Raw genomic sequence first — 19,695 nt, 5'->3', positions numbered from 1 at the left:
GCAACTGAGACTGTTAAAGTAAATATTTGGAAAGATTTTGAAACCACTCATTGCTCAACATGTATATTATAAACTTCTCTTTCTTTCTCATCCTGTCTGGTAAGTCTCCCCTGACCTGGGCTCCTGGGTGACATTACCAAACTCTACCCCTTTTTCTAAACCTCCCCAGTCCTTTTCCTTCACCCCTCTTCCATTCCCTTCAACCCTTCTACCAGAAGAAGGAGCCACTGGCTCCGAAAACTTGCATATGTAAAACCTCTTTTTATGTGTTGTCCTGCTGCCACTTGGTGAGTAGATTTTTTATCTATCCAATTGCATTATATTATAAACTTCATGATTTTTAGATACAACTCAGAAAAATCGCACATTAAAAGTCACATAACTTCATATGAGGATAGTGTGGGACCCATACGTGAACAGGCAAATGACTGGGTCGATCTAAGAAAATTATGGAAAACCTACATCTGGACCCCATTCCTCCTGACAGGAGTCCTGTGTCTGAATAAGTGTGTCAGCCTAGTCCTCTATGAACCAGCCTACTTCAAATTTGTCTATGGCCTGTTTTCCAATATGACTAATTTTGGACAAATGTGCTGACTGATTAAACTTGCAATATGTGAAGAAGAAGTATAACATAACCTTTAATGTTTACAAAACCTGAACAGACAGTTTCAAAACATGACAAATGACCAATATCTCCTAATGAAAGTATCCTCATTGTGTGAGCTTTTTTTAATTATTTCACAATTTCTCTAAATGGGGTATTTGTAGTCTTACAAAATACTACAATATAATCAAATGCATAGCACCAGAGACCACAACCTGTGTCTTATTATTCATTCAGCTGTCTACCATTCTTATTTGGTCATAAATGCCCCCCCCCCCCCAGATTCAAAAAGATGAAGCTGAAATGCAAATGGGGGCAGCAATGTATGAAATTATGCCCTAATCGTTATGAGACATGCAGCAATAATAAGCTCATGAAGATCATGGCGGAGAAAAGTGGACAGTTTGGTCACTAACGGTTTTGTTGAAACAAGAGTGCCCGGCTCTATCACTTCTGCCCTTCAAAATCCTCCTCTGTCTTGTAAGTGTTATATTAAGATGAATGAAAATGTAATTCCATACTCAAGGAAATTTCAATATTTATGTCATCACTCTCTAATATAACACGTTCAGAAATGGTCCGAACTCTCATGTGGCAACACTGTAGTTGAAAACTGACACAAAAATTTCACATACCCTCCACATCGTTTCACTGAAGTCAGCAGAAAATGTGTGAAAATAGTAAATGCATTTACAGTATTTTTAAGCAGGTGTGAGTAAAATCTTGTGCTAGACATGTGTTCAAAATTTGTGTCTCCAACAAACATAGCAATGTCTTATCATGATGATCTTCAATCAAATGCTTGTGCAGGTGTGGCAATGTCTACATTTGTTTGCTACTCTTTCAATAATAAAAAGCAGTACATATTTGATCACAGTATTGGCAGCAGGTTTTGTTTTTCCACCTACCTTATCCATATTCAGGTGGAAACAATCCTTGTTATTTGTCCAATAAAAGCAAATTATTGATTTGGATATGTCAAGAATTTTAAGTTGCAGAATAAATCAGCAAAATTTTGGAACAGAAGTGAAACTATAGAGGCAATATTGATTAGGATAATAGAGATGACATAACATTCATTCACATGTAACAGCATGTAGACTAGTGCACACAAACTGTATGCTTTGTAATATCTCTCAAGTATCAGAAAGATCCAATTACATGGATAGTTTTTCATCTTGACTTAGTATCAGATCATGAGAGAGGTCATTCAGGATAAAGTATCTGCTTCAATGGAGAAGAAAAAGGCCATATACTCCTTTGAAGAACAAGTCTAGAACAGGTCTGAAACAATCAAGAAAAATCACCGTAAACAAAATTCAAGATAAGTGAACATAGATTTTAGTACAATTGGTCCAATAGCAATCCATCACTGGCAGTCATTACTACATTGTGTCAAGGAGGTGAAGGGTGGGGATGTTGAAATACTATGCAAAGACTGTTAGTTTGTTCCCATTCATTCCGGTGCTTCATATTCTATGCCGTATCATTGCAGTAAAAACACACAGCATCAAAACTAGTTACTTCCCATAAATATTCTGAATATTATTTGACCAGAAGGCTGGTTGTGGGAGCTCCCCAACACTTTATTCCTCATTTCCAATACGGGAAGAGAGACACTGAGATTTAATTAGGTAATGATTCAATATTGATACTTATATTGAACACAAAACACAATTAAGAAAAGAAATTTGGAAAATAATTATACAGAGACCAAATGGATAGCCAATACTTACCATCAAAAGATGTAATTCCTAGTATACCTGAGAAAAACTTAGTTAGGATGTCTGGTTCAATGTAAGAAAAGGCCAGCAGGCTCTAATCTCACCAGGTGAAATAAATGCATAAATAAATAAAATAAAGTATGGTATGTTTCTATCAGTAATACTATGAATTAATTGTACCATCTGGAGAGAGGAACTGGCCAGGCATTTTGTCTCTGTAATTTCTCTCACATGGGATTCATGTCCATGTATGTGTGGATCCTACTAGACACGATATCCGTATTTAAATTAATTTATGGTAGTTGTATAATGCTGTATGTTTACCGATATTTGAGATACTCATTTTTTACATTCTGTGATCTGTATAGGCACAGATTTTATATTAAACACCTAATTAAAAACATGCAAAAGTAATCATCTGGTGATACCCTCCCACCACATCACCAAAAAGGCAAAAATCATACACAGGAGTGAAACAGACAACGTTAAATTAAAATCATTGGCTCCTAAATTCAATGAATTCTTTTCAACAATAAGTAAAGACACAGGGAAAAACATCAAAAGTAGAGCCATTAGACTTATTTAGATAGATACCATCAAACAATGCAAAGTACAGGACAGATAACAACAATGCTACACAAGTCTGTGTGAATGTGTATTTGCTACTTCAGAAGAAGGGCTTTTGACCAAAAGATTAAACATAAAGCAGTCTTTTCGTTGTGGTTCTACATCTACTCTATATGATGAATAGCAATCTATACTTTTCACAGTTAGACAGGCATTACACACTATACCACCAGATACCAGTTTTGCCATAACAGAACAATGGCAGATTTTTTTGTGTCTGTAATATTTTGGAAAGTCGTTTTTGTGACAGACTGATCTCCAGAATAGACCAAGGTACAGATTAGGCTAAAAATGGCAGTCTGATTGTGAGTTGGAAAGGCCGAAGAGTGTGAATACAAAAAAATAAGTTAGGGGAGTTTATTATGTTTTAGTTTCAATATTTACAGAGATACATACATGAACCATGGACCTTGCCATTGGTGGGGAGGCTTGCGTGCCTCAGCGATACAGATAGCCGTACCGTAGGTGCAACCACAACGGAGGGGTATCTGTTGAGAGGCCAGACAAACGTGTGGTTCCTGAAGAGGGGCAGCAGCCTTTTCAGTAGTTGCAAGGGCAACAGTCTGGATGATTGACTGATCTGACCTTGTAACAATAACCAAAACGGCCTTGCTGTGCTGGTACTGCAAACGGCTGAAAGCAAGGGGAAACTACAGCCGTAATTTTTCCCGAGGGCATGCAGCTTTACTGGAGATGAATACACTAAGCAGATTCAGAAGGATGTAGGTTGCAGTAGGTACTGGGAGATGAAAAAGCTTGCACAGGATAGAGTAGCATGGAGAGCTGCATCAAACCAGTCTCAGGACTGAAGACCACAACAACAACAACATACATGAGTGTTTTTTAAGCCTCTGCTGTATAGGTTGTCCTGCATAACAGGTGTGTTGTATGGGAATATCATCAACCTGCCCTATCGACCCACTATGCACGGCAGCCTACTAGTCAGATGCAAGAAACAGTTTTCCAGCCCTCGAAGTGTAGGTTTCCCAGCACAGCAAGTGTGATGTGTTGAAGTAGCATCTGTCTGCTTTGATGGCAACTTACATGTCATCGGATAAAATCAGTTTCCAAGCCCTTGGTATATAGACTGTGCAGCATGGGAGGCATGTCGTAGGAGTAATACCAGTCTGCATTACTTGTCTCTTTTGCAGTGGATGCACGTGGAGATGAGCATGCCTGGGAGGGGGGAGGGGGGGGGGAGGGAGGGGAGATGAAATGCATAGAGGAGAAGAGAAGAGAGGGGGGTCAGGAGGGGATGAATAGGGAGAGAGGGGGGGGCAGGAGGGAGGAAGGGGAAGGAGGAGATGAATAGAGATGGAAAGAAAGAGGGGAGGGAATGGACAGAGAGAGGTGGGAGGATGAGAGGGACAGATATGGAGGTGAGGAGACAATAGGCAGAGAGAGAGGAGAGGAGGAGATGGACCAAGAGCTGTGCGCATTATATGTGACATACATGAATGCAGATGAAGCTGCAGGGTAAAGCATATATAACAATATGTGTAATAAAGAAAAGAGAAAGAGTGGATAAGTTAACAGAAATTAAGTCCACGAGAGTTTCAGGATGGAAGAATGTATCGGAGAGCATATCCTCACCTCCAGAGTTCAAGTAAACAAGTGTGGGGTGGGAGAATCCAAATGTGTAGCAACAACTCAGGTCCCTTGAGTAATGCTGCACATCATGTTCAGAATTTGCCTGTTAGTAAGCAGCAGGATTTTTTCCCCCACACTAAAGGCTGATCTTCATTGATTAGACTTGTGGAGTACTACGTGAGAATCAGTCTCACTGGCAGCAGCTGCTGCAGAACAGAATTTCAAGCTTTGATATTTCACAGAGACATTGAAAGAATAAGTATTTCATTTTAAATGACCTGATTGTAGGTTCTTGGAGAAACACTGTAATTATTGCAAAAGAAAACATATTGTTTGCCTACCCGCAAATTTTTATTTTCGGCAACCTAAGTTTCAGGTTTTGTATAACACTAAAAATGGGACTTATAAGCTGACATGTATGTAGTGTAAAATAAAATGCTGTAAAGAAATTACATGAAAGGTGTGTTTTATTGTGTAATATTATTTCAGTGCCCACTACAACAATCCTCAAGAAAGTATGAAAATTCAAATCTCAGCATCATTCGGGAAAATTATATGAAACACGAAATCACAAACTGCACAAAAGTCACAGGACTAATAAATAACATCTTCAGATTACCTCATGTTCAGCACACTTCAAACCCAAAATCTACAACACTCTGGTCAAATCTAGCCTCTTGACTGGCAGCAAAGCTTGGACAGTCTGTAGAGACAGCAAATGGAGACTACTGAGCACTGATATGTGGTTCAGAAAAATTAGATCTAGGTAAACACTAAGGTACAGCAAAAGATCTGAAGATGTTCTTAAGGATCTCAAACTAAAATCAGTTCTCAGCAGAGTACAGAACATTTTGGAAAAGACCATGTACTATGGATAAAGACTGATGGATCACAAAAAAAACCTCAGATACTAACCTATAGGCAGAAGAGATGTAGGAGAACCAGCAAGGAGGTAAGGGAGATGGACTGAGACCATAACAGGCCAGTTGGACTAATACTGGATAGGAAGTAGTAGTAGTAGAAGAAGAAGAAGAAGAAGAAGAAGAAGAAGAAATTATGAACTGAAGGATCTATGAAAAAGGAAGCAATGAAAAACAACTGTGAAAAATCATTTAACAGCATCAGAAGTCAAGACAACGTGCATATCAGGATCAAATGAGAACATCAGGGAAGAGTATTTAATTTTTATGCAACACAAAGTATCAAATTGTTTTATATTACTTACTGTTGTCAAGGTATTGTTAATATAATTCAATTAATTTTATTGCTCATTTTAATTCTGCTACATTATACTCAAGCTAGACAACATGAGTAGTTAAGTCCAATTCTTAGAACAAACTTTACCATCATTGTCTGTCTCGAGATAACCTGTACTTATTAAGTGAAATACAATATTTTGACTCCACTGAGAAGATGATAATCTCTTACTAAGATAATAGCCTCATAAAATTTTAAAATCATGATTTTAAAGCTGTCTCAAAGAGAATAATTTCCTAAATGTAACATCTAAATCTCTCTCACTTTCTTAATATTTATCCCATTAAATGGGGACCCCTGTTTCCACGATTTGGCAAATTTATTTCTTCTAACTTTATAGCTAGATGCCAACCCTATAGCCAAGTACAACAGCTAACATGGGGGAGGGAAGTCATGTGAGCCATTTGTACATGGATTGCGTAAACTTTGTTCTGTGTATATCATTTGGTACTTTGCTGTTTGTGTATTGTGTTTTCTTAGACAGAAATTGAGGACTAGTCCAGTACTTGCTTAAACGGGTGTGAGAAGCTACCTGAACACCACACTCACTCTGGCCAAAGTATCAGCCAACAGTCATTAATCCACCACGTGGATTCAATCTGGGTGTAGTTAGCTTTCCTTTCTCAGACGTAATACACTGTATGTTAAGCTGTAGGAGCCATTGTAAATGAAGCATCAATTTAAAACCAAACATTGGCCAATTGCTAGATCACAACCAGACCAATTTTCATATTGGCATTTACAGCCAGTTTCGCCAATCAGCTGATACAGCAATACATCAAACATTTGACGACATCCATACGTATATTGTTCTATGGATGAATAAACAAATAAATAAATCAATCAAAAATTCACAAAGTTATTTGTCAGAATGTATTGGTAAGCCACAGCCTACTGGACTGAATAAATATTTGGGCTACCATATTTCTCTTCCAGTCATTATGTCAAAAACTACGGCAGACAATTCCTTTGTCTTACTACTTACTCAGAGTAATAAATAAGAGAATATAACAGTTAACACTACATTAAAAAAAAGAGGATAGGGCTGGAGAAAATTGGCTATACAAGGACTAGTTACAAAAGTCACATATGATCCTTGATCACATAAAAGAGAACTGGGAGGAATTACAGGGAAACCAATATACCTCCATTCCATTTCACGTCTCTCTTTTGCCAGATAGCTGAACTTCTAGTTCCAAAATATAGAGTTTTGTTTCAGTTTTTGTCCATTATATTAGTGTGTTGCAAGTGGCTAAGTTCCCTTCCTATGTTTATACTCAATCTCTTCCATATTTTAAGGGATTCCATAGTTACACATGGTGACTTCATAAAAAACATGTATGCACACAAAATGATGTTAACCACTTGCATTTAAATACTTAAAGTTGGATAGTAAATAAATATTATGAATTAGTTTGGTTCTTTTAGTTCTATAGTACCAGTCAAAATGATGATGTGAGCCCTCAGTTTAGAAAGTGGTTTTCATAATAGTTCTTGGAGTCCAACCACAAATTAGCCTGAATTAAGAGGGTGGTACAGAAATTGTCAAATTACACAAACTGAACCAAAATATTTGGTAGGGAACTGATACCCTACATGCCTCAGGTAGTTTTCCTTTTCTTTCACTTCTCCATGGATAGGAGTTACTTTGCACATTACAACAACACTCATATCATTGTCCTTGTGTTTCTTTGCCTTCAGATGTCACAACAGATGTAAATGACACGAGAATACATATTTATATTCGACATATTTACTTGTTCACATGCAAGCAACTTCTTCACCCATGCGGATATATGGGCCTTGTATAGTAAGTAATGTCTATACCGTACATATGACATACAAAATAACACCTTTGTTACTACATATTTATCGTTGTTTCATGACTTACGCATAATTTAGGCATGAGTCCGCCCGTTCTCATTTCTCTTCACCACTGAGTACATATTATTGTGTTCTTTAGTGTGTCCAAAATTTCCAGTTCTTTTCGCCCTCACAAAACCAAATGACAATCCATAGCTGTTTCACTACATTCAAATGACGGTCAGCAGTTATAAAATATCTAATAAATGCGTGTAGAAGTCAAGGATTAAGGAATGTATGTGTGTGTGTGTGTGTGTGTGTGTGTGTGTGTTGACAGGTAAAATTCATTTTCTCACATTATGCTGGAATTGTTGAACTTAATTTTAAGACCATAACTTGTTTTAGGAATTGTATTGGTTGGTTCAACAATCATTTTTCATTGCTGCTTTATCGTAATGGGGATCGCCGAATCCTCACAATGTGTTTCTACCAATTTCACAAGCCTTCTTGTGCGATATGTGTCACGATACATTGAAATAGCACGCAGTTCTCGCACCTTTAAAAGTGGTTATAAAAGAGTGGTGACATGGTAATTACTATTACTGTTCGATATTGATTACAAGAAACCGCATTCAGTGGAGAATAGCAATGGTATATACCACTAAAGTTTTAGCAGTGTGTTCTTTAATCACTGTACGTATTATTATTTCTCGCATAGCATTTACAACTTTGTTTTTGCGTTATGCACTACATGGTATGTTGTAGTGCTTAGTGTGATACTAACCAACTTCAGTCGTACACACAGCTGGTCAGTTTAATAACAAACACGGCTACTTTGACAGTTTTGACAGCTGAAGACGATCTTGACAGATGGCTTAGCACATACCAGGAGACTTTAAACTATATTCACCAAAAAGGAAGTGCATCGGATTGGCTGTTAATAATGAAGTGAATTTATATTAACGTTCGTAAAACGGCAATTCTACAACAATTACAACGTCGTAATGGTAACTACTTCTGAAGTAATACCACACAGCAAACAAAACTATTGAAAATGTGATATAGGTCATGCAAAATCGATGTTTATAATCGATCAATACGTATCGATTATAGCTAAAGTGGCTGATTTCATGCGTTCACTAATTTACGGTACTGGAAATATCAAGATTCGAAAGAATATATTCAAGAGTTCAACACAACGAACTCACTCAGCAATATAATTGAAGCCCTGACGTATTCAATCAGCATATCACCTAAGAATTTCATTGCTTGCGCTGTAGATTGTGAATCAGGATAGAATTTAACTACAAAATGATACAATAAATAACCGACAAAGCCAGGAGCGACCTTTAAACAAATTTATTGGATTCAACCTCTTCTCGAAGCGAAAAAATAATAAACGACAAATATTTAGAGAAGATGGTTTTGGAATCATAAATAGTCTGAAGGCACCCTCTTTAACGTATATCTTGACTCATTTCATGGCCCTCGAGATTCTTGATGACAGTCTTGGAGCACGATAAATGAGAATGAGTAAGTACCAACTTTAACACCATCTAGAATTAATGTGTAGATCGTTCTACCATACTAACGTCAATAAAAAGGAAACTGGAACGTAAAAAATATTGTTGAACTGAAATATTTATATCCCTATGTAGTGTAGCATGTCTCTGTTTTTAGCTGCTGCCCTAAAATATATCTCTCTTGTTGTAGCAACCATGTTGTGTGTGTGCTTTGTATTGGACCCTTTTTTCTTAAAGTTTCTGTAGCAGATTATTGGCCCAGTCCATCAACGAAGAAAGAAACTGGATTCTGTAATTTTGTAGCACATTAGCGTGTGTTGTAGGATACACACGGTTCGTACTGTGTATACGCAAACAACTGCTACACATTCATGTATAGAACTTTTGCAGCTGTAAATCTGAACTGTTTTACAGGGCTGCAATTGATTACGGTGGTATTGAGCGCTGTGTGGGCCTGAAAATTCGAGGGTCAACAGAAACCTCCGATCTTACTCGTCTGCTTTGACCCGTGACGTAAGCGTGTTGTGGTGTGTGACGTCATTACGGCGCGGAGTTTAGTCTTGTTTTTGTTTGTGGTGCTCTCTGGTGGTGTGTTCATGGTTTTCGTTTGTTTTAATTTAATGCTCATTGCTGTATGTCGGGTGAGTTTGTTATTGAGTGTATTTGGTTGTGGTTTTTTGTTTAGGAATGGATATGAAAGACCGCCTTAATAGTGTTCGGTTGAGGGCGATGATGGGCGAGACAGCGTTAGAACTTATCAAGTTCTTACAACTATTCGGTTTAATCGCCGAAGTTGTTAAGTGTTCTCTTTGCCTTGAGGGGATGAAATTGGTTAAAGTTCCGGCCTCTCGGACCAGCGACGGATACATGTGGTGTTGCCGGAAAGATGGCGTATGGCGTTCTATAAGGCGTGGTACCTGGTTCGAGAAGTCTAGATTGGGCATGCGTGAGATTGTGCTTATTACATATTATTTTTGTTATAGATGCCCACAGAGTTTTTCCGCGTTTGAGACTGGTGTGAGTGAGAGGACTGTTTTAGACTGGTATTCCTTTTGTCGTGAAGTGTGTTCGGAATTTATTAAGTACAGGGGTAAGTTGGGTGGGCATGGGGTGCTTGTGGAGGTGGACGAGTCGCAGTTTGGTAAAAGGAAGTATGGGAGGGGGAAGTCTGTGGCTGGTCTTTGGGTGTGGGGGGGCTGTTGTTCACGGGGTGGGGGTACTGAATGTGTTTTTAGGGTTGTGGAGGGGAGGTCGAAGGCTGAATTAGTGGGGTTAATTGAGGAGTATGTAGAGCCCGGGTCCACAATAGTTTCTGATGCTTTTTCTTCTTATAGGGGGTTGGGTGACAGGGGATTTAATCATTTAGTAGTGAACCACAGTCTAGAATTTAAGAATTATGATACTGGGACTTGCACTAACACAATTGAGGGGATGTGGGGGGCGGTTAAGTCAGTTCTTGGGAGGGGGAAGAGGCGCTCTTCCAACCTTCAGTCTCATTTAGATGAGTACTGTTGGCGGAAGAGTGTCCCAGAGGCCTATTGCATTTTTCGGGTTTTTTTAAGGGCTGTGGGTAAAATGTTTAGGCCGAAAGTGGTTAGTTAGGGTGCATTTGTGTGTGATTGTGGTGGCTAATCTAGTTTGTGGGGCTGGAACTTTTTTGAGGTAAGTTCCGTTTTTTTTTGTTTTTGATGTGTGTTTTGTGTCAACAGAAACATCCGATCTCACGCGTCGGCTTTGACCCGTGACGTTAGGGACCTACACATTGATCTGTAGCGTAGCCCTGAATACGAGGTTAGGTTGGGAGGTTTTTTTTTGGCGGGGGGGGGGGGTCAGGCCTCGAGTACCACTTGTTTATTATTATCTTTGTTCGATCGTAATTTATGTGATTGGGAGCTGTTGTAGATGTATGTAGGTGTAAGGGAAGTGTTCGTTTTTTTTTTTTGTATTGGAGGATGTGATCGGTAGGTTCTGTTGAGCTACATAGGTCAAGGGAAGTGTCCGATTCTGGATAGGAATGTGTTTTTTGGTATTTGGTCAGTTTTGTGATGTTGATTTATTTCGTTGTTTTGCGTGGTTTTGTATGGAGGTCGGTGGCTACATTTGTGTATATTTAGTTTGTCCCCACCCAAAAACCCCCAATTTCCCACGCTTGTCCCGTTAGAGTCATTAGCCTTTTTGTGAAACTTGTGTATTTCAGTGTTTATAATACGTATGCGATGTTTTTATATCCGCCATATTGGATAATACGTATGCGATGTTTTTATATCCGCCATATTGGAATTGTCGTTTATAGTCGTTTCCGCTACATTTGTGACGTCATGGGTCAAAGCCGACGGGTAAGATCGGACGCTTCTGTATTTCCAAATTCGACCATATGGAAGTCTGTAGTACAAAAATTATTACAAGCCTCAGACGGCTCTTATGAAGCGTATATTTGCGACATAGAAAAATTGGTGACTTTGCAAACGGATACGACATCAGCACAAATAGATGTGTTTAATGCCGCGCTAAAAACGTGGGGCTAAACTAATCGTGTGGCGCATTATTGTCAGAACTGTTGAAGGAGAAATCATGGCATTGTTGGTTGCGTTTTAGAGTGCGTGAGATACGTGGGACATTAAGCTGCATACAGTGTTTGATCAGAAAACAAAGCAACCTGGTTATTCTGTTCTGTCAAAGGTCTTCAATTTGTTGCCATAGGAGAATTTCTATCACTGTAATGTGTATTAGGTTGCGGGTAGGAATTACTAATTAACATTTGTATATCTTTTTCCTTTTTGTTTTACACACACACATACACAGAGATATATATATAGTTCAGAATGTAAGCATGTACAAATTATTTAGCAATGTGAATGTAAAATGACTCATTCCATACCATTCCGATCTGTTGTGCAAAATGATCCATGGAATACGTATCTAACTAATTTCACATGAGTTCTGGTGATGACAGGGTGACACACTCGCTCGTTTTGAAAACTTCTTCAAATGCGGCAACTCAACTGTGAAACCTGATTATCCATCATTAATAGTGCGACTACTTGACACACTGTATGACAATTATGAAAGTCTATGACAGTCATAGTGGGCAAGATTTAAAACATTTAATGGATGTATTAATATCTGATGAAAGTCGTCGTGCTTATCGGAGGGAGAAACGAGATGAGTTAGTTGCACTGTTCGCTACAAAAGCATGACAATAGAGAAACAGAAAATACAGTCACATCATTGGCAAAAATGTTACTTCATCAAATAAATACGAAAAGTCGACAAACAAAAAGAAGCTGAAATTTTTCGGTTGTCTAAATGTCAGACACAAACAAAAAACTGTCGACAGCCAAAATGAACTACCTGACCAGACTTTCATTGGTGAAGTAATGAGTGCGGAATTGGAAGACGACTCGTGAACTGACAATCGTGGAACGACGAATCACAAGGCCAAGAAAGCTGAGTGGTACACATTGTTTACTAAGTTTGCAAAACCACTGCAGACAGGTATGGGCAGTGATTCATTTGCGAATGCACTAGGGAAAGGGACTATTTATTTTGAAGCTTTTGTCGATGGAGAATGGAAGTTAGGCCATATGGATAATGTTTTGAATACTCCAAAAGGGCGAAGAAATATCTTTTCTGTATCATCTGCTAACTATAATGGCTTATATTTTTATTCGTCGAAAGACAAGAGTAAATTCCGAAACGATGGGGTTGTAAAAGTGTGTGACATACTCTGTGACAACTCATTGAAGATACTGATTCGAGCAACAAAACAAATTCGTTGTCATAATCCTGAGGTGCCAAAGGCCTTGCCGCAGTGGTAACATCGCTTGCCGCCAGATTACCGAAGTTAAGCGTTATCGGGCTGGGATAGCATTTGGATGGATGACCACCCAGTCTGCCGAGCACTGTTGGCAAGCAGGGTGCACTCAGCCCTTGTGAGACAAACTGAGGAGCTACTTATTGAGAAGTAGCGTCGGGCTGGGCTAGCACTTGGATGGGTGACCATCCAGTCTGCCTAGCACTGTTGGCATGCACAGTGCATTCAGCTCTTTGAGGCAAACTGAGGAGCTACTTGATTGAGAAGTAGCACCTCCAGTCTCAGAAACTGACATACAGCCGGGAGAGCGGTGTGCTGACTACTTGCCTTCCATATCCGCATCCGGTGACACCTGTGGGCTGAGGATGACACGCCGACCGGTCAGTGCCGTTAGGGCCTTCATGGACTTTAGTTTCTTTAGTAATCCTGATGTAAATCTTGCGTTAAGGGAATCTCTGTAAATTTTGCATGAACGTTTGGGTTATATGAGCAAACATTACATCCAGTAATTCCTGAAGCAACGTGGTGGTAAAATTGAATCCTTTGGGGAAGAATTTTGTGAGGCATATATTAAGGGGAAGCAGCATCGGAGCAGTTTTCAGTCATGACAGCAGTGTGCCACACAACTTGGAAAAATGGTTCATGCTGATGTGTGTGGAATTGTGCAGTGTAAATCAAGGGAGGAGCAGTATACTTTCTCTGCTTTATTTGTGATTTTCCAAGATTATGCATGGTATATTTTCTCAAGCAGAAATCTGAGGCTGCAGAGAAGGTTGTGGAAATGGTGTGTAGTGTTACGACTTCTTGTTGCCAAGTACCAGAAGCATTTCAGTGTGATGGCGGACAGGAATTTGATAATAATCAAGTTAAAGATGTGACGAAATTAAATTGTATACAACTCGTCATCATAAATCTTTACAATCCAGAGCAGAATGGATGTGTTGAGCTTACCAACAGAACTGTGGCTGAAGGAGGAGGAGATTAGTGTTTAACGTCCCGTCGACAACGAGGTCATTAGAGACGGAGCACAAGCTCGGATTAGGGAAGGATGGGGAAGGAAATCGGCCGTGCCCTTTGAAAGGAACCATCCCAGCATTTGCCTCAAATGATCTAGGGAAATCACGGAAAACCTAAATCAGGATCGCCGGACGCGGGATTGAACCGTCGTCCTCCCGAATGCGAGTCCAGTGTGCTAACCACTGCGCCACCTCGCTCGGTTAGAACTGTGGCTGAACTGGCTCAAATCATGTTACTAGCTCACAGTCTGCTAAGTTTTTGTTGTGTTAAATGGAACTGGTACAAGTTGTGTGAACGGCAGAACAACCTATAATGTATTCACTGGAAACACGATACAGCTGAATTAACTTCATAATTTCGGGGCAAAGAGTTTTTTCATATTCTAAAGGAAAAGCGAAATATATTGTTTACAACTGAAAACCAGGAATCTTTTTCGGTTATTCTGATGGTGTTGATGGATTTTGAGTGCGGTTTGAATCAGAAAACAGCATTATTCAGAGTAAGGATGTTGTTTTGAACCTGAGAATACTGGAAGGACAATGATATTATTTCAGTGTGAAATGGGCGATGAGTAGTCATCATAAGGATGATGCAGGCGTGTTTAAAAAACCTGCAAAAGCAAGTTCTAGTGAAAGCGAACTGACATATAGGCAACAACTGAAGAAACCAGACCATCTTATTGAAATGATGCTCCCCAAAATAAATGAGCCTAAGAATTATATAGAGGCTACTAATTCTGTAGAACATTAACACTGGAGAGTAGTAATTGAGGAAGAAATGGCTTTGTTGGAGAAAAATGTACACTGACTTTGGAACCTCTGTCATCAGATTGTAAGCCCATTACAAACCATTTGGTTTATAGGATTAAGTGCAAAGGTGATGATAAAATTGATCACTACAAAGAACGACTAGTTGTTCATGGATTTAGTCAACAAGAAGGTATTGATTATAATGAAACATTTAGTCCTCTTGCTACATACAATATAATTAGGGCAATTTTGTGTGTTGCTTCTAGCAAGCATTTCCAAGTACCACAGTTCGAAGTAAAAGCTGCTTTTTTGAATGGGTTCTTAAGAGAAGGGATATATAGGGCGAATCATCTACAACTTGCACCACAGATATTGTGGAAATGGAACATGCTATTGATGTGCAGTTTTCACAGAATACATTGGTAGTCACAGGCGTGGATTGTTAGCCATTATGCAGATTGTAATAATACTTAGAAATTGTATTTTTTGTGTAGACATACATGTTTAAATGGAATAATGCCTATTGACATTAACAAGCTAATAGTAGGGTAAGTTAGAATGTCGTTGGTGTTTGTTGCTGGATTCTACTGCAAGTCTTTTATGAGATATCGGAATTTGAAAGGCTCCCACGGTGACTCTTGTTTATCTCATTCAACCTGCTAAACTGCTTGGTACGATGTTGTTATGTTTGCTTACAGTGTGCTTGAATGTTTCTTGAGTGCATTGCGACTTTTTAGTCAGTTAGTGACACTACAAGCAGTTGTTTGTGAGTGGACAATGGGATCTACCAATGCAGAAGAAGCCATCATGTTCATGGTGTATGGAGTGTGTAGGAAGAACGCAATTCGTTCTTGTATGGTGTATGCAGCAAGATATCCCAGTAGACGTCGACCATCTTGGCAATTATTTATCAACCTCTTCTATCAGTTCTGTGAAAGTGGTGGTATAACACCCAGACAACATATTACAGAAGGAATCAGTTGACAACAGGAGAGGGGGAAATAAATGTCCTAATTGCTGTTGCAGTTGACCCACATGTTAGCTCCTGTACAATTGCATGAGGTAGTGACATGAGTCAGGCTAATCTCCTACACATTTTCCACAGACATAGGCTCCATCCTTATCACATCTCTGTGCATCAAGAGCTGTGTGATACGATTATGAGAATATTGTTAGCTTTTATACATGAGCATTAAGACAGGATACTCTAGATGTGTAATATATTTTATTTAGTGATGAAGCCACAGTTACCACTCATGATCAGGTAAACCTTCGAAACATTACTATTGGTCTATTGACAATCTCCATTGGCATGGTCAGGTGGAGCTGCAGCATCTGTGGAGTGTAAACATGTGGTGTGGTATGTGGGATAGTGGGACATCATTTCTCATAGACAGAACACTGCACGTGCACAAGTATGACAGCCTCCTAACAGACCATCTTCCATGGCTGCTAAAAAACATTCCTCTGCAAACTAGGAGGAACCAGCTGTACCAACATGGTGGCTGTCCAGCCCATCATGCACGAATTACTACAAAATGTTTTCATGAATTGTTTCCAAATCGCTTGATTGGACATATAGGATCTGTATCTTGGCCAGCCTGTTCCCTCAATTTGATGCCTGGATACTTTTTTTCTGTGGGGAATGCTGAAAGACACTTCCTACAAGGATGTACCAACTACAACCAGTGGCATGCGATGACATATTACTGTAGCCTGCTTGTACACCACTGCTGAAATGCTAGCATGTGTGCTGCAGTTGTTCCATACCAGGTTGGAAGCATGTATTGGTGGTACGAATGGTCATTTTGAATACAATCTGTGATGGTCAGTTTTCTTGTTACTGGTCAGAATTCACATAACTAATGTACGCATTAGTGTTGTTCTTTAGTGTGTGCTACCAAAGGTTTTGCACAGGTGACAGTATGGGAACATTTCAAAATATACTACCTCATAAACGACTTGCACTGAGATCTTGCAACAAACACCAACGACATTCTAATTCACCTTATTTTTAGTTTGTTAATGTCACTAGGCATTGTTCAATTTAAAAGTGTATGTTTGCACAAAAAGTCACTTTCTAAGTATTATTACAAACTGTTGGTCGTTAAACAATATGAAGCTATTACTACCAATCCATTCTGCAAAAACTGCACATCAACAGCACTTTCCATTTGTGATGCTAGGTTTAGGTGATTCACCCTGTTTATGGAGCAGCTTGGGGGATTTAGTGGTGAGACTGATGGTTTGTGCAAGCCTCATAAAAGTTTATATGGACGAAAACAATCTTCAAGATGCTGGAACCAATGGATCAAAGACGTCCTAATGGATGTTCAGATTGTGGAAAGTAAGGCAGATCTGTGTCTGTTCTAAGGAGAAGACTGCAATGACAAGTTGGTGGTAGTCCTGCACATCGATGATGGTTTAATATCTGCAAGTAAGATGAAGGCCCTTGAAGTTTTCCTAAGGAAAATCTAGGATAAGTTTAAGATTACTGTTTAGCCAGTAGGATATTTCTTAAATATTAATATTATATGTTATGAGAATTTATAAATAGAGATTAATCAAGAAAGTTATACTAGAGACATTTTTCAATAGTTTAATATGACAGAGACAAAACCTGTGTCAACTCCAGTTGAGTAATATCTACAGTCAGATGAGTTGATCAATGATAGACCAACTAATGTTCCATGTAGAGAAGCATTTGGCTATCTTATGTATTTAGCTGTTGGTACAAAGCCCAATACAGCATTTGTAGTGAGTTATGTGTCTAAGTTTTTAGAGAACCTGCAAGAAAATCACTGGTCTTTGGTAAAAAGGAATCTAAAGTATGTAAAATGAGTGTCATTGCATATAAAGTTTAATGCTAGCCATGCAAACGGAAGATTGGAGATAGATAGTGTTGCTGATTATGCCAATGATTCAACAACTTAATGCTCAGTTAGTGGAGTGATTGCAAGGTTCTGTGGAGGAGCAGTTTCCTGGGCTACTAAGTGGCAATGGTGCATATCACTGTTAACAACTGAGTCAGAATATTTGGCTGCCAGAGAAGTGGTAAGAGAAGAAATATGGCTATCCAAGCTCTATGAAGAAATTTCAGCACCAGAGAGTGTTCTTATTCTTCTTGTTGATAATGTAAGTGCCAGTAAACTGCCTCAAGAGGACAATGTATATTAGTGTTTGTGTGCACTACATCTTTGGGAAAATTCAAGAAGCGGCCATCAAGCATGTACCAGGCAATAAGCAAGCTTGTTGTCTTGTTGTAGCAGGCACATTGTGCAAGTGCTTTAAATTGTGGCACTTTTTCCTTGAAATTTCTGCAATAAATATTATTATGGTACTACTTGTTTATTTTATTTTATTTATTAATTCATTCATCTTTAAATATGTACACGAAGTCGATGTCATTATAAGTAATTTAAAAGTAACTTTTACAAATTTTATTGTGTTAGATACCTCAGAGTTCATTTAAAGAATTACAAATGTCAATACAGCTATGATACGTACACAACTGATACATATAGATCAAATTATTAGCTGTTGTGGTATTACATATGGCAATATATAGCTAATACAAATATTTAAAACATTACAGTAAAGTATGCACAATTTTATTTTTCACTGTTGTATCGCATTCTAATGCTACAAATACAATAATAAACATATTGTGTGGTCATCATTGCTGTACCTCGATCATTAGAAGAGAAAATATAGCTTCTGTCAGCTGTGGCAGCAAGTGGTTAAACATCTCTGGGGACAACAATCAGGTTTGAATTGTTGGATTTTGGGTGAGCAGCACATTATTAGGAATTGTCATTCATAGTCGACCAGGATTGTTTTAGAGTAGAAGCATTAGCAGGAAATCATTAAGAATCAACATCGAAGTAGTGCCATCATGTGTGTTTGGCAGTGTGTGTGAAGAATGTTAGTGTTATTAGAATCTCATGGCATGATTTCATTATTCTGATTCAATAAGTGCCTTTCACAAACGAATTAATAAATCAAAAGCTGCATCCTACTTCTGTTGTACTTTGTGGCTTCATCTATCATATTGAAATGATATTAATTAAGGAGCAATTGATTATCAATAAGGGGAAGTGTTAATCCTCAACAAACAGAGGCAAGTGATGCCTCACAGCTGGCGACTTTTCGAAATAAGAGACCACATGCTATCCTTGATATTGAATGCTTACAGTGGTGTAAGGAGATAACAAGATACAGGACAATACGACCATAGATGTTGAGTATGGGTGCAAATCAGGAATCACACTAAGTAATAGTAACTTAAATAGTGAAAATGGTGAACATAGGGAACCTGTACCCACCTCATCATTCAAGGTTATCACAACAAACAGTTAGCAATGAATCAGTAAGGGTGGGACTAAATGAACTGTTTGTTTCTACCAAGGCAATGAATAATGATCTTAGGCTGCAAATGATAATACTTTTCATATGGAGGATCAGGTCAAAAGCAGTGAAGGAGACTTTTGTATGTCTTTAGACTTTTGCCTCTAGCCAGCCCCATAATAGAAGTTTAATATATTTCCTTTCTCCAGTTTTAAACGGTGGCATTCAGTTTTTATGTGCTGCATTCTTTTTTTCTAATTTGAACAAATTATTCTGGAAAATTAAGTTTTTTCCAAATGTGAACACATTCGAAATTACAACATGTATCGAGAGACAAACATTAGATAGAAATTTAAAAGCATTGCAATCGATAAAATCTAGTCAGTTCTATAAGTCTGTCTGTTACATTGTTAATCTACTGTACACCAATAAGCAGCAATTGATATCAAATTAAACAGAGTTATTATCAAAAACCATTTACAAGTTAAATACATTCTGCAATAAAAACGAATGGAAATGAACACAAATTTCCATTCCCAACACTGGCAAAATAGTTAAGATATAAAGAAACTCAGTTCATTTGCAATTATCATGTGTTCTGTGGTTAAACCCTACTTTTGTTTCAAGGTACAAGATG

At 38.5% G+C, this 19,695-nt stretch overlaps 1 protein-coding gene across 1 annotated transcript in view; it reads right to left on the bottom strand.

The window, feature by feature from the left end:
* The window catches only part of LOC124777502, a 44,698-nt gene extending 36,123 nt beyond the window's left edge, over nucleotides 1-8,575 (bottom strand). Inside the window, exon 1 of the mRNA XM_047252944.1 lies at nucleotides 8,393-8,575. The gene's annotated coding sequence lies outside the window, so the exon portion shown is untranslated. The remainder of the gene's footprint in view (nucleotides 1-8,392) is intronic.
* Nucleotides 8,576-19,695: the final 11,120 nt, after the last annotated feature.

Source organism: Schistocerca piceifrons, chromosome 2 (genome assembly GCF_021461385.2).
Source record: "Schistocerca piceifrons isolate TAMUIC-IGC-003096 chromosome 2, iqSchPice1.1, whole genome shotgun sequence".
Taxonomy (NCBI): domain Eukaryota; kingdom Metazoa; phylum Arthropoda; class Insecta; order Orthoptera; family Acrididae; genus Schistocerca; species Schistocerca piceifrons.
Note: the sequence above shows the minus strand (reverse complement) of the source record. Positions and strands in the feature narration are given on the sequence as shown.